Source organism: Colossoma macropomum, unplaced genomic scaffold (genome assembly GCF_904425465.1).
Source record: "Colossoma macropomum unplaced genomic scaffold, Colossoma_macropomum, whole genome shotgun sequence".
Classification (NCBI taxonomy): Eukaryota; Metazoa; Chordata; class Actinopteri; order Characiformes; family Serrasalmidae; genus Colossoma; species Colossoma macropomum.
Window position 1 is genome coordinate 521,712 of NW_023494794.1, and position 11,776 is coordinate 533,487.

Genomic DNA, 11,776 nt, shown 5'->3' on the forward strand with positions numbered 1-11,776 from the left:
TACTTATAGGTGGAGCCAGGAATCCGTATTAAACAGGAAGCCATATTAAACACAGGCTACATAAGAACCAATGGGCTGGCAACTACATGTTCATGTTTGTGTGAAAAAACTAAAAATTGATGAAATGACTGGAATATGTAAGGCTGAAAGATCTACATTCTAAAGTTTGATAGTTATATTTACAGCTAATTATGAGCCCAAGTTAAAACAAGCACAAATGCTATGACCACAGCTGGCTTTGTCTCAAAGCTCTCGAGTAACTCTCAAAAGCTGTCATCACCCACCACGTCCTTTTTTATAATTTTGCACATCCGTGCATCATACTTTCTCTCGCATGAATGGATGAAATAGTTGTCCCTCTTATCAATTGTAGGTGTTTCCTTTTGAAGTGGTATATCCATCGTTGTCTAGAAGATCAGTACCGAACACCACTATTTTTAGCAGTGCACTTCATTTCTTAGTAGGCTCATGTATAGCAGAGCCAACTGTCTAATGCAACCTAATGCAGTTCCTCAACTTGAATGATAAACCTGCCTTTTCAAATAGGAACTCTTTATGGTAGGTCGGCTTTACTTTCTATTTATTAAGTTTTGATGTCATTTAAACTGGATAGCATGTGTAAAGGGAATAAAGGAGAATTTTACAAACTAAAAAACAAACTGCTTGACAACAAGAACATCACTAATTTATGGAAAAGCAGGTTATAATGTTTGGTATCTTTAAAAACCACTAAAACTGAAATACCACAGTGTGACAACAACACTGGTATACTGGCAAAGACAATGTATCGCTTCTCTAATAACCCACTAATAACACTGTTATTGTTCCAGAATGGTTCTTCCTAAATGTTTCAGTGGCACAGATGGATAAAAATCCATGCCACAGAAACATAGGATGATGCATTCACTTGTTTGGTCAAGGACAGAAGCAGGTTTTATTCATGAAGAGTCAGTGGTGCGAGAACTACTGAATCTCAATATGGAACATGCTGGAACGTCAAGATAAATGTTGCACAGGGTAATCGTACAGGGATGTGTATTGCACTATTAGCATATGTATTTTATTGGGCACATTAATCAACGGCTTCAAAAGTAAGCTCCCATATGAGCTCTGTGTTTTTTCATGTCAGGTGTGTTCCTGAAAGGTCACTATCAAGAGTGATTACAGCATGGTGAATTACCAGCACACCAGAAACAAATTGCTGTTATCTGTGACCACATTCATTCTGTTCCGTGATTAAATTCTAGTCCATAAAGCCACAATAACCATCCTAACAAGCAAACAGCAGCTCACAATACGTCATACATGACCATTTTTGCAAAATTTAACAAAGCATGCTGTGCTCACATGACCACTGAAATCCCTTCTAATCACTTATGCATTCCTAAATCTCAGTTGGATCTCAAGTTGACTTAAGTCTCAAACTGGAAGACTTCTAAACCATTCTCAAGCAGCCACAGCACTCACTGAAGCATACATATTTTGAGGACAGTATTTATTTACGCATATGATTACAATCCAGAATTAGTCATGGTCTGAAGCCCCTGCGATTTCTGCAGCAGCTGCAAGACAGAATCGCGCAGTGGGCCCGGGGAGCGAAAATAACAGCATAGCTAAAAGGCAAAATCAGTCCTACTCTGTGGAGGCTGAGTGAAGTACCAGTCAAGTTCTACGCTACAGGGTGCAAACAGGGGGCATATGAAATGAATGTAATCCAGACAGACATTAAAAGGCTTGCTGCACACTGAAAAGCTTCAGTTTCTGACAACAGCTTGTGATTTCATGAGACGGACTGTTTTACACTAGTAAACTTGTGTAAAAACACAATATGTTTATTTTATATGTTCCACTGTTTATATATGTGAGGGTCAAGGTTTTCTGCAAGAAATCATTTGAGTGAACATCCGGCATTGAACAAAATGGTGCTTTGAATTTACATTGTTCAAATGTGTTGAATTAAATGTTAAAAGAGAACTAACTGAAAGACAGCATGATTCCTTTGAATCATGTAAAATCAAAGCACACGTTTGGAATCATTTGTCATAGTTGTTGTTATTTTACTCAGTAATAACTTAATTACAATAATTACTACAATACTACAATAATTTCTTTGGGCCAATACCAATATCCATTATTTTGATGTGCATAACTGCCAATGTCGATACATAAACATTTCCAAAACGTACTGGAACTAAATCTGCTTGGATAGCATCACAGAGAAATGTAGAGAACATTTAAAGAGGGTTACAAATGCAGTAAAATTAATAAAATGCAGATATTTAACTGTAAAAAAACAAGTGCCACCAAAAATTTCAGCTCCTTTGGAGTACAATAAATACGCCATCTAATCTGGATGTAAAATACTTTTTTTTTAACAATTATTCATCAATACTTATATGATTCCAGTATCATCATGTGCCCAAACAGTGCAGACTAATATGCTATAAGTTAGACACCAGAAAGTATTTTAAGATGTTTTATTTAACATTTCAGGTTTTTTTATGAACATAAGCAACTTAAGAAGTGAAGAAGCATTGTCCATTTAAAGTAATATCTGTCTATGTATTCTGATCAGCACTTTTCAAATATGAGGCATTCTGGATGCTAATTCTATTTAATTTAATTAACTTCATTCTCCATTTTGTTCAGCTTTCTCAGTCATTATGAATTCTGCTATGCTCATCATTCTGGACACAACTACAGTGTCTTCATTTTTTACAGCTTCAAAGTTATGAAGTGGTGGTGTAGTTGCATCATAAAAAGGCGTTTTATACACACACCTGCAACAAAACTGGTTTTATATTATTGAAAACAGTGATTCCAAACGTTTGAATGGTAATGCACACATTGTCTTATAGGCATACAGTGCTACAGGTTTCTTCAATTTTAAACTGCTTAAAACACTTGCAGTCTGCCAGCATTGAGCTTTACAACAATGTAACATCAAAAATACAATGAACAAGACCCTCTCGCCATGCATAATGCATCATAATAAATGGAAAGCAATAAAAAGTGTCTGTAAAATTGTTCACAGGTAGTTCATCAATAATTAACTATCACCCAACATGCTATGTCTCCTCACACTGAGGCAATCCCATCAATCGTTTCAGACTGTGATCTTTAATATGGCACCACATGTCAACCTTGAGTGATTTCTCTTTTTTTTTTTGGTTGGCACAAATACTAAATGTTGCTGTCATCACTAACCATTCGGCACGGAAGTGAGAAACGCATGGCTGGAGGGTGCAGCTGGAATGTGGCCATCATTGCTGTTCCAGCTGCACCTATCAAGAGGTGATGGACTTGCTGTCATCTGAGGAAAATCATTGGTCACGGAGCAAATTGGAGGGAGAGAAAGCACGTCTGAAACTGAAAAGGTCAAATAATAGCTACTGTTTTTTGAAAGCTGCAGCTATCTAAGCCCAGGCTTCGCGTCAGCCTGTATTAATCGCCGGTTTCATTGTTGACATTTAAAAGCTGAAATATGCTATGTGTCTGTGCATGTATTAGACGGCACTGACACACAGTCCATCGAAGAGACGTTTGTATTCGAAATGACCTTTCAGGCAGTTTAAGACAGTTTCAATCCAGCAGGAGGGCCCTCGAATGTCTAGCAATTATGCACTGAATAAGTCGAAGATAATCCACTGTCTTTACCCTCAACCGAGTATGTATTTCTAAGAATTTTATGAAGCCTCAGGCTGGCAGACTCAGTTAACACTGACCCCTAAATGTAGTTCTCTTTCAAATTAGAGGGAAGAGAGAGAAGAGAAGGAGAAAAGATAGGAAAGAGAAGGGACATGTCTTCAGTGTTAGAAAAAAAGGCACTGATTAGATTTTTCAAGCAGATTTTCACATTATCTAGCAAGAAGGACTTCCCTAAACCATAACCAGAAGTATTTAAATTCACAATCTTCACATCTTAAAGATTTGCCTCAAAGGAATCAAAATACAAAACAGCCAACAGACAAAATCTCGAGATTTCTTGTATTCACTGTGAGGAAAAAAGCTGACATCTGCTACTTTGTGACTGGATTTTGTGCAACAGCTCACAAAATATCACCACATACATTAATGTTAGAATGTCTATGAGGTTTTTGGCTCTTCAGCAAAAATCCCATTCAGATTATTCACATTTAGGCACAGCTTGAACCGTTTAAAAGCACACGCTCTGTTTGAGGCTCACACTGTTAAATGATATGTAACAAACAGTATCAATGGACTCGCTAGTTTGAAAGAGCCTCAGAGCTAACGAGCTACTCAAGTCTTTACCACAGAACTCCACACTGTAATGCTCCTCAGAACGAAAGGAAAAAAAATGAAAATGGGTGTGAAAAAGTAAAAAACTGCCTCTTATAACTTCATTTGCGAGCAGTTTTCTGACAAAAACCTGGCTGAAACTCAACACACGGCATGTGGCTGAAGTTGGCTAGTAAGTCGATGGTTCTGGTCCAGCTTAAATGCGGCGGCGGTTACATTCCGGTGCTCGGCTCGTCAGAATGTAACTGCGGCTCCATTTAAGGTGGAACGGGAAACTGAAATAAGCCGCTAACTTAACGCGTTTATGTTACAAATACATTTTTTGTAACTTTTTGCTGTTTTTGGTATCTGGTGATATCTTACCTTCAAGCCATAGGATTTGAGGACTGTCTGGTGTCTCTCCCGTGTCTCCGGGCTTCTTTCCCGCCGTTTACATCCTTATTCTCCACACATTCCAGCTGCCCATTCTCCACACATACGGCGTTTATAACGGTCACCGACTGCGCGAATCTGAGCTCTGAGACCGGGATAACTTCTGAGGGCACTTCGTAAGTGGACAGAAAAGCGTCCACTGACCAGCATGTCCCGTTTCTCGGCTCTGTTCGTAACTGTGAGGCGAGCGAGTTTGTGGGCTCCGGATCAACTGACTCCAACTTGTGAGTGAAGCGATGAAAGGAGGACCAGTAACAGTGGAGAGAGCGCGCAGGTAGAGAGGGGGCGGGGCCTGAGAGAGAGAGAGAGAGAGAGAGAGAGAGAGAGAGAGAGAGAGAGAGAGAGATGGAGATGAAGACGGGGAGAGAGAGAGAGAGAGAGAGACAGAAAATAAAAAGGAGAAAGGAGAGAAGAAGAAGAGAGAGGGAAAGAAAGAAACAGAGAGAGGGGCAGAGAAAGAGAAATGGAGAGAGAGAGAAAAGAGAGGAAAGTGAAAGACAGAAAGAAAGTAAGAGAAGGTGAGATTAAGAAAAGAAAGTAAACAGAGAGGAGACGAGAGAGTGAGAGAAAGAGAGAGATGTGGAGTGAAAAGGGGGCAGGTGGAACAGAAGGGAGCGAGAGACGGGGACAGCGTGACAGAAAGAAAGAAGGGAGACAGAGAAAAAAGAGAGGCAGTAGGAAAGAGAAAGAGAGAGAAAGAAACAGAAAGAGAGAAAGAGGGAAGAAACAGAGAGGGAGGAGAGAGAGTAAAGGTGGAAGAGAGGCGAGTAAAAAGGAGAGAGAAACAGAGGGAGCGATAGAAAGGGGCGAGAAAGAAAGAAGTGGGAGAGGGAGAGCGGGAAAGGAGAGAGGAAGACGAGAGAGTAAAAGAAAGAAACAGTAAGAAAGAGGGGCAGAGAAAGAGAAATGGAGAAATGTGGAGTGAAAGGGGGGCAGGTGGAACAGAAGGGAGCGAGAGAGGTGGACAGCCCATCAGAGAGAAAGAAGGGAGACAGATGAAGAGGGAGGGAGGGAAAGAGAGAAAACCAGAAAGACAAAGAGAGGCAGAAGGAAGGAGAAAGAGAGAGCGCAAAGAGAGATAGAGAAGAAGATAATAAGAGTGAGAGAAAAAACAAAAAGGGAGAGATACAGAGAGAAGATAGAGAGAGAGAAAGAAACAGAGGGGAGGAGAGAGAAAGAGATGGAGTAAAGGTGGAACAGAAGGGAGCGATAGATGGGGAAAGAGCGACATAGAGAGATAAAGGAGAGAGAAATGAACCTGGGAGAGACGGAAAGACAGAAACAGACAGAAAATAAACAGAGAAGGAAATGGACAGTAAGAGAGGGAGAAAGAGGAGCGAGAAACAAAGAGGGAGGGATTATTTCATTTAAACTCCACTATGTTGTGGTAGACAGCTAAAATAACAATAACTATACTGACATCCAAGTATTAATGGACCTGACTGTATGTAAAGGTACTTATAGAAGACACTTCTAAGGAGGAATTGAAGAAAAGCATGGCTCAGTCATTCAGGGCCGGTGCCCTGCATGTTCCATATCACCCACTACCACATATCCAACATTATATTATGAACCATAACACCTGAACCCAGCCAGTTCATTTTTTCATTATTCTAAAAAATGCAACCACAGGCTGCTTGGTGTCAATTCTTTGTGGAATGATGTTTATGGCACATAAAAACCTCCTTTGTTTACCAAGTCAGAGGCAAAGATGTCTGAAATTTACCTCTCACTGTGAAACATTTTCACTTTCTGAAGCTGGTGTTGACCAGCAGGCGTGTGCAGAGTGAAAGAGGGAGAGAGAGAGAGAGCTGCCCTTTCTTTGACCCACCTAATTACAATGTCTTGAGGGCAGTGAAACATTCCTCCGAGTCAGCAACTAACCCTCCATATGTGATGTGTCAACAACCACCTTACAATCTACAAGCGAAGCTTGAAAACCAGCATGGTTCTGCCACCATTCTTCCTCTCAAAAAGAAGATCTGCCTCAACGTTTAGGTCTCAAATGCTAAATCAACATCTTACTGATGAAGATATAATGGCAACAGTAGATCATTCGTTCACATCCTCAGAAGACACTCCCCATTACCAAGTTTTGAGTTCTCTTTGAATACTCTTTCAAATTGCTTACAATCCTCAGATTCATCGTCTCTGCAAAGGGATCTGAAGCACAACCAACATTACAAATTGTTCTTCCACATATTGCATGCAATTACACATCTTCACCAGAGAGGTCTCTAAATCCCAAAACCTGCACAGTGTAGTTTTACAGCGTTATTATTTTAAATCATATTAATTTTGTATGGGCCTTAAAGGCCACACTACAGTGAATGTAATATTTGTAGATGTAAAGCTGCTCATGGACCTGACTTGTCACTCTCTCATATTTAGCAGGCTGAAGATTCTCCACAAGGGGGCGATATTAGCACTAAAATAGCTTTTGGTGCTTTGCATCAATGACACTGGGGCCTTGTTTTCATCATGTAATTGGATGAATGCTAACATGGTGGCAAATTTGTCCTTGTTGTTTCCAATCTGCCTTGTTTTGTTAGGCTAAAGCAACATAGACCTGTTTGGTAGGATAGAAACTCAACAATTCATAGCGCCTCAACTCAAAGTATGCTAATTCACTAATTAGAAGGAGTGTCTGGATACTTTTGGACATTTTAAGCCAGATCCTGTGGATGTTTGGGTACTGCATCTGTCTTGGGCTGCAAGCTAGGTAACATTCAGATAACGTACACTATGTACAGTACATTTTGGGAATAATTAGCTCCAGAACTGCTGAGGCATATTAATAACTATTACAGTGGAACACCTCCTAATCCCTCTAGATAAACCAAAACAAGAACAGAAGTTGCGCAATGAGCTATGAATAAGCTTCGGCATGACACTGTGTGCGGATTACTGAGCGGCCCTGTATCGGATCTTTCTTTATTCCCTAAAACTTCATCATTATCATACTTGTAAGAATTGACATTCAGTCTAGATATTCAATCAAAATATCCTTCATTCTATTCATACGTTAGTATCAACCCCCTTAATGGGATTTTAAGTAATAATGGACCCATCCATTGTAAAGGAAATTAGACAAAAATTGAGTGACCAAGAAGGGCTTGATTTGTTATTCAATGAGGCAGGTAGCAATAGGTGGCTGGAAAAGCCATTTTAGAATGGCAACTAATATCCACACCACAAAATGCAGGTCCCAGGGGACAAGTATTCATTCCCTTCCTCATGCATCCTTAGCAGCAGCCGTTCTCATCACATTACAGCTGGGAAAAAGCGAAGTGCATCCACACCTCAGATGGTCAGCTGGTTTGCTGTAAAGTCTTAATTCAGGCACTTTGCACTACATTGTTATACACCATATACTTCATTATTTACAGACTGCATTTTGTAGGATAGTTTCATCATTAACAGTTTACACTAAATGGAAAGTACTGCTTTGAATTACACTTAACATTTAGCAGCTAGGTTAGCAGTTAGCTACTGTTAGCTGTATGGTTAGCAGTTAGCTAACATTAGCCTCTTGGTTACCTGTGAGTTAACATTAGCTGCTAGGTTAGAAGTCAGCTAATCTTAGTTTCTAGAAAGTAGGTAATGCTAGTTGCTAGATTAGCAGTTAGCTTACGTTAGCTATAGCATGCTAAATTACCTTTATAATGTTTTGAAATTCCACAAGGCAAAAGGCAAATTATGCTATGCTATGTGTCCAAAAGTTTGCAGACACCTGCTCAGCCAACATTTCTTCCAAAATCAATTATATTAACAGGCAGTTCGTCCCTCGTTGCCGCAGTAATAGGCTCTATTTTTCTGGGAAGGTTTTAAACTAGATGTTGGAAGATTGCCATTAGGATTTCATTGCATTTAGCCACAAGAGCATTAGTAAGCCCAGCTGAAAAATATCCTAGAATCCATTAAAGGTGTCTGTTGATACCTGGTAGTGTTTAATAGCCAGTAATAATATTTAATCTTTTCCTGGTGGGTTGATATTACAGTGCAAAGGATTCTAATGGTTTAACAGGTGTTCTGGGACTGATCTCAGATATATTTGATGGCTGCCTAATGGGATCTAAGTGTCCTGCAGGAAACTCGTGGTTTCCAGTGATAACCGTTATGCCAATTCCCGTTAGAAAGTAAAACTATCAGGTTTGAATCTGAATGTTTCTAATGTCTCTTTTTATTAGTTCATTTGTTTTGGATCAAACACACCACATCAACTCATCCCAAAGGTATTGGATGGAGCTCCATCACTCCAGAGAACACAGTTCTACTGTCTCACAGCCCAATACTGGGGGGCTTTCTAGTTGATGCTTGAGCATTGAGCACAAACAGTGTGCAATGTTAATTTTTCAGTGTTTCTAGTAGCTTTAGCTATGTTAATTTATAAAGGGGCCTACCCAAAATAACAAATGACAATGAATAAAGAAAATCAGTTGGACTAAACAACATGAATGAAACCTGGGTTTTATAGAACCTAACATTTCTATGGAGAACTTCTTGTATATTCTTCTTTAAAAAGCTTTAAACGTGGTTCTATACAGCACTAAAGAGTTCCACTGTTAAAAGTCATAGAATCTTCTTTTGGTAATATAGAGGACCCTTATACTAAGAGTCTAGTACATTATGAAAGTGCATGATTTCAGACACAAGGTTTGTCTTTTTTCCATCATCAGGTCCCAAATGTACAGTTGCATGAGGGGAAAAATAGTCCAAAAGATTAACCTTGTATCCTGTCCAATTAAAAGATGAATGGGACCCCTGTCAGGCAGCTAAAAATGTTCAAGGTTGTGCGGCTGAAAAGCGCCAAAAATCCAGATAAGTTGGGACAGACCTTGTCAAAGTCACTTTAAATGCCTCACTAATTTTATTGTGGGTAATTCTTCCCATGAGGGAGTGAACTCCTCACCTGGCTTCCTTTGGGTGGAAGGATGTGGCTTGACTGACAGCTGAATCAGTCATGTTGTTAGATTTAGTAGAGGCTCCTCCATGTCATGATGGAGGGATAGAGTCTGTAATCCACCTCAAGCAACACACGGATCACTTGTCAGCCCAATGGCTTACCTTCATCCATGAGGCTGAACTACGCAAACAGTGAGGTTCCAGCACCACGGACAGCGCCTCTGTGAAAAGGCTGCTTCACAAGATCAAATTAGAATGTACTGAGTGGTGGCATCTGAGAGGGGTTTAGAAAGCCTACGAAGACAAGCCTCTGCATTTTTAATAGATTTAGAGACAATAGATGATAATGTATCCACTGATGAGCTGATGATGATGAGAATGTAATTTGACTCCATTATCAACAGCACCACCTCAACACTGACTTTCTTTATTTTCTTGTTTGTTTTTTTTTTTTTAGTTTTTTGGCCTTTTTCAATCATTTAGTTGGAAGACAAATAACCTCCATTTACAGTCTGATGAAGGCAATTTCTTATGCAAAAGCTATTTTCTGATTAGCATTCTGCATCATGTTAAACAGCTAGCAAACATCCTGTCAACCGTTTGCCCCTAGCAACCCCCTTGTTTGCCCTTGTCAACCCTAGCAACACCCTAGTTATCACTCTTGATACCATAGCAGCCACTTAGCAACACCATAGCAACTACCTAAAATACCATAGTAACCACATTGCAACACCCTAACAAAAACCTGGAAGTTTTTTTGGTTGTTTCAATGTTATTATAACATTATTGCTGTATTATTACATTGTATTTGGTTCATTAAAGTCATGTGAATCAAAAAAATAATGCTTTTTGCTTCCATACTATACATAGTATCAGGGAGGGTCTCTATGCTAGCTGAGCATAGGAAATCAAGGATTTTGTCCTTCAAATCATATGATATGATAAATTGTGCTTAATATGAGCAGCAACATGAGCCAACAAGGTAATGGAATTGTAACACAAGGTGAAAAAAAAGTTTCCCAAATTTTGTGCTTGTATTTTTAATAACTACAGTATTGGATTACCAATTATTCCAAGTAGTCAAAGTGAAATTAAATGCCTTATCTGTTATCAGAAATAAGTGACTTCTCACATGACTGTCCTACTAATTTCCCCTGTAATTTATCCAAGAACCCAAATTTGACCTTTTTTCTATTAAATTAAACAAGCCAGCCCCCTCAGCTACACAACTTCATTAGTATTCCCTCTACAGCAGCGCTGCTAATCACTGTGTTCAAGAAAATGAAAATAACATTCAAACATGACTAATAAAAAGTGAAATGCAGTAGCCAGCAATTAACATGATGCAGAGCACTAATTGGAAGATAACAGCTTTTGTATGAGAAATTGGATTTGGGAGTCTTGAAATGGAGACTGTGTTTTACTGGAAAGAAACTTTTGGGAGGAATGTAGATGTATTAAACATTTTTTGACCCCTTTAATGGTTTTATTACACACTTCTATAATCTAAGAATAGCTCAGCCATTTTGCATTGAAGTCTCTGTAGTTACTGAACAATAAGCTTTAGTATGCCTGGAATTTTAAAGGGTTAAAGAACTATATATAACAGGTCCTTCATAGAAACATTTTGTTCCTAAAAACATGTTTTCTTCATTTTTTGTATATTTATATTACATTTTTTATGATATTGTCATATGCTATGTAGTGTATGCCTAAATAACATATGAATCATTCTTACCTGGTTATTTCATGTTCCTGGTCATACTAAGTGCATGTCTTTCTGCCAGAAGCATGTGTTTGGCCCAAGACTAAGTGCTAATACAACTCAAATGGTTTTTTGAAGCAATGCCATATAACCACTTTTGGTTCTCTCAAGAACTTTTTGATGGAGGGTTCTTTAGGCCATTGGTCCTCAAACTGGTCCTGAGGGATCCTCAGACAGTCCACATTTTGCTCCAACCCATCTCACAACACAAAGCGATAGAGGAAAAAATGTGGGAGGGACAGTTTGAGGACCACTGCTTTAAGGAGCTATGATTGCAAATGAGATGTGGGATTGTGAATAGCTTCACATGATGTTATGGTTCTGCACAGTAAAAGGCAATTCCACTGTTTTCAGTCATGAGATGTAAAAGTTATTCAGAGTGTTTTGATGTGAAACTGTTTATTGTAGAGAAAC

General features: G+C 39.1%; 1 protein-coding gene across 1 annotated transcript in view; it reads right to left on the reverse strand.

The window, feature by feature from the left end:
- Positions 1-4,959, reverse strand: part of drd2b (dopamine receptor D2b) — a 43,324-nt gene extending 38,365 nt beyond the window's left edge. The window contains exon 1 of the mRNA XM_036580894.1: positions 4,624-4,959. The gene's annotated coding sequence lies outside the window, so the exon portion shown is untranslated. The remainder of the gene's footprint in view (positions 1-4,623) is intronic.
- Between the last annotated feature and the right edge of the window lie 6,817 nt (positions 4,960-11,776).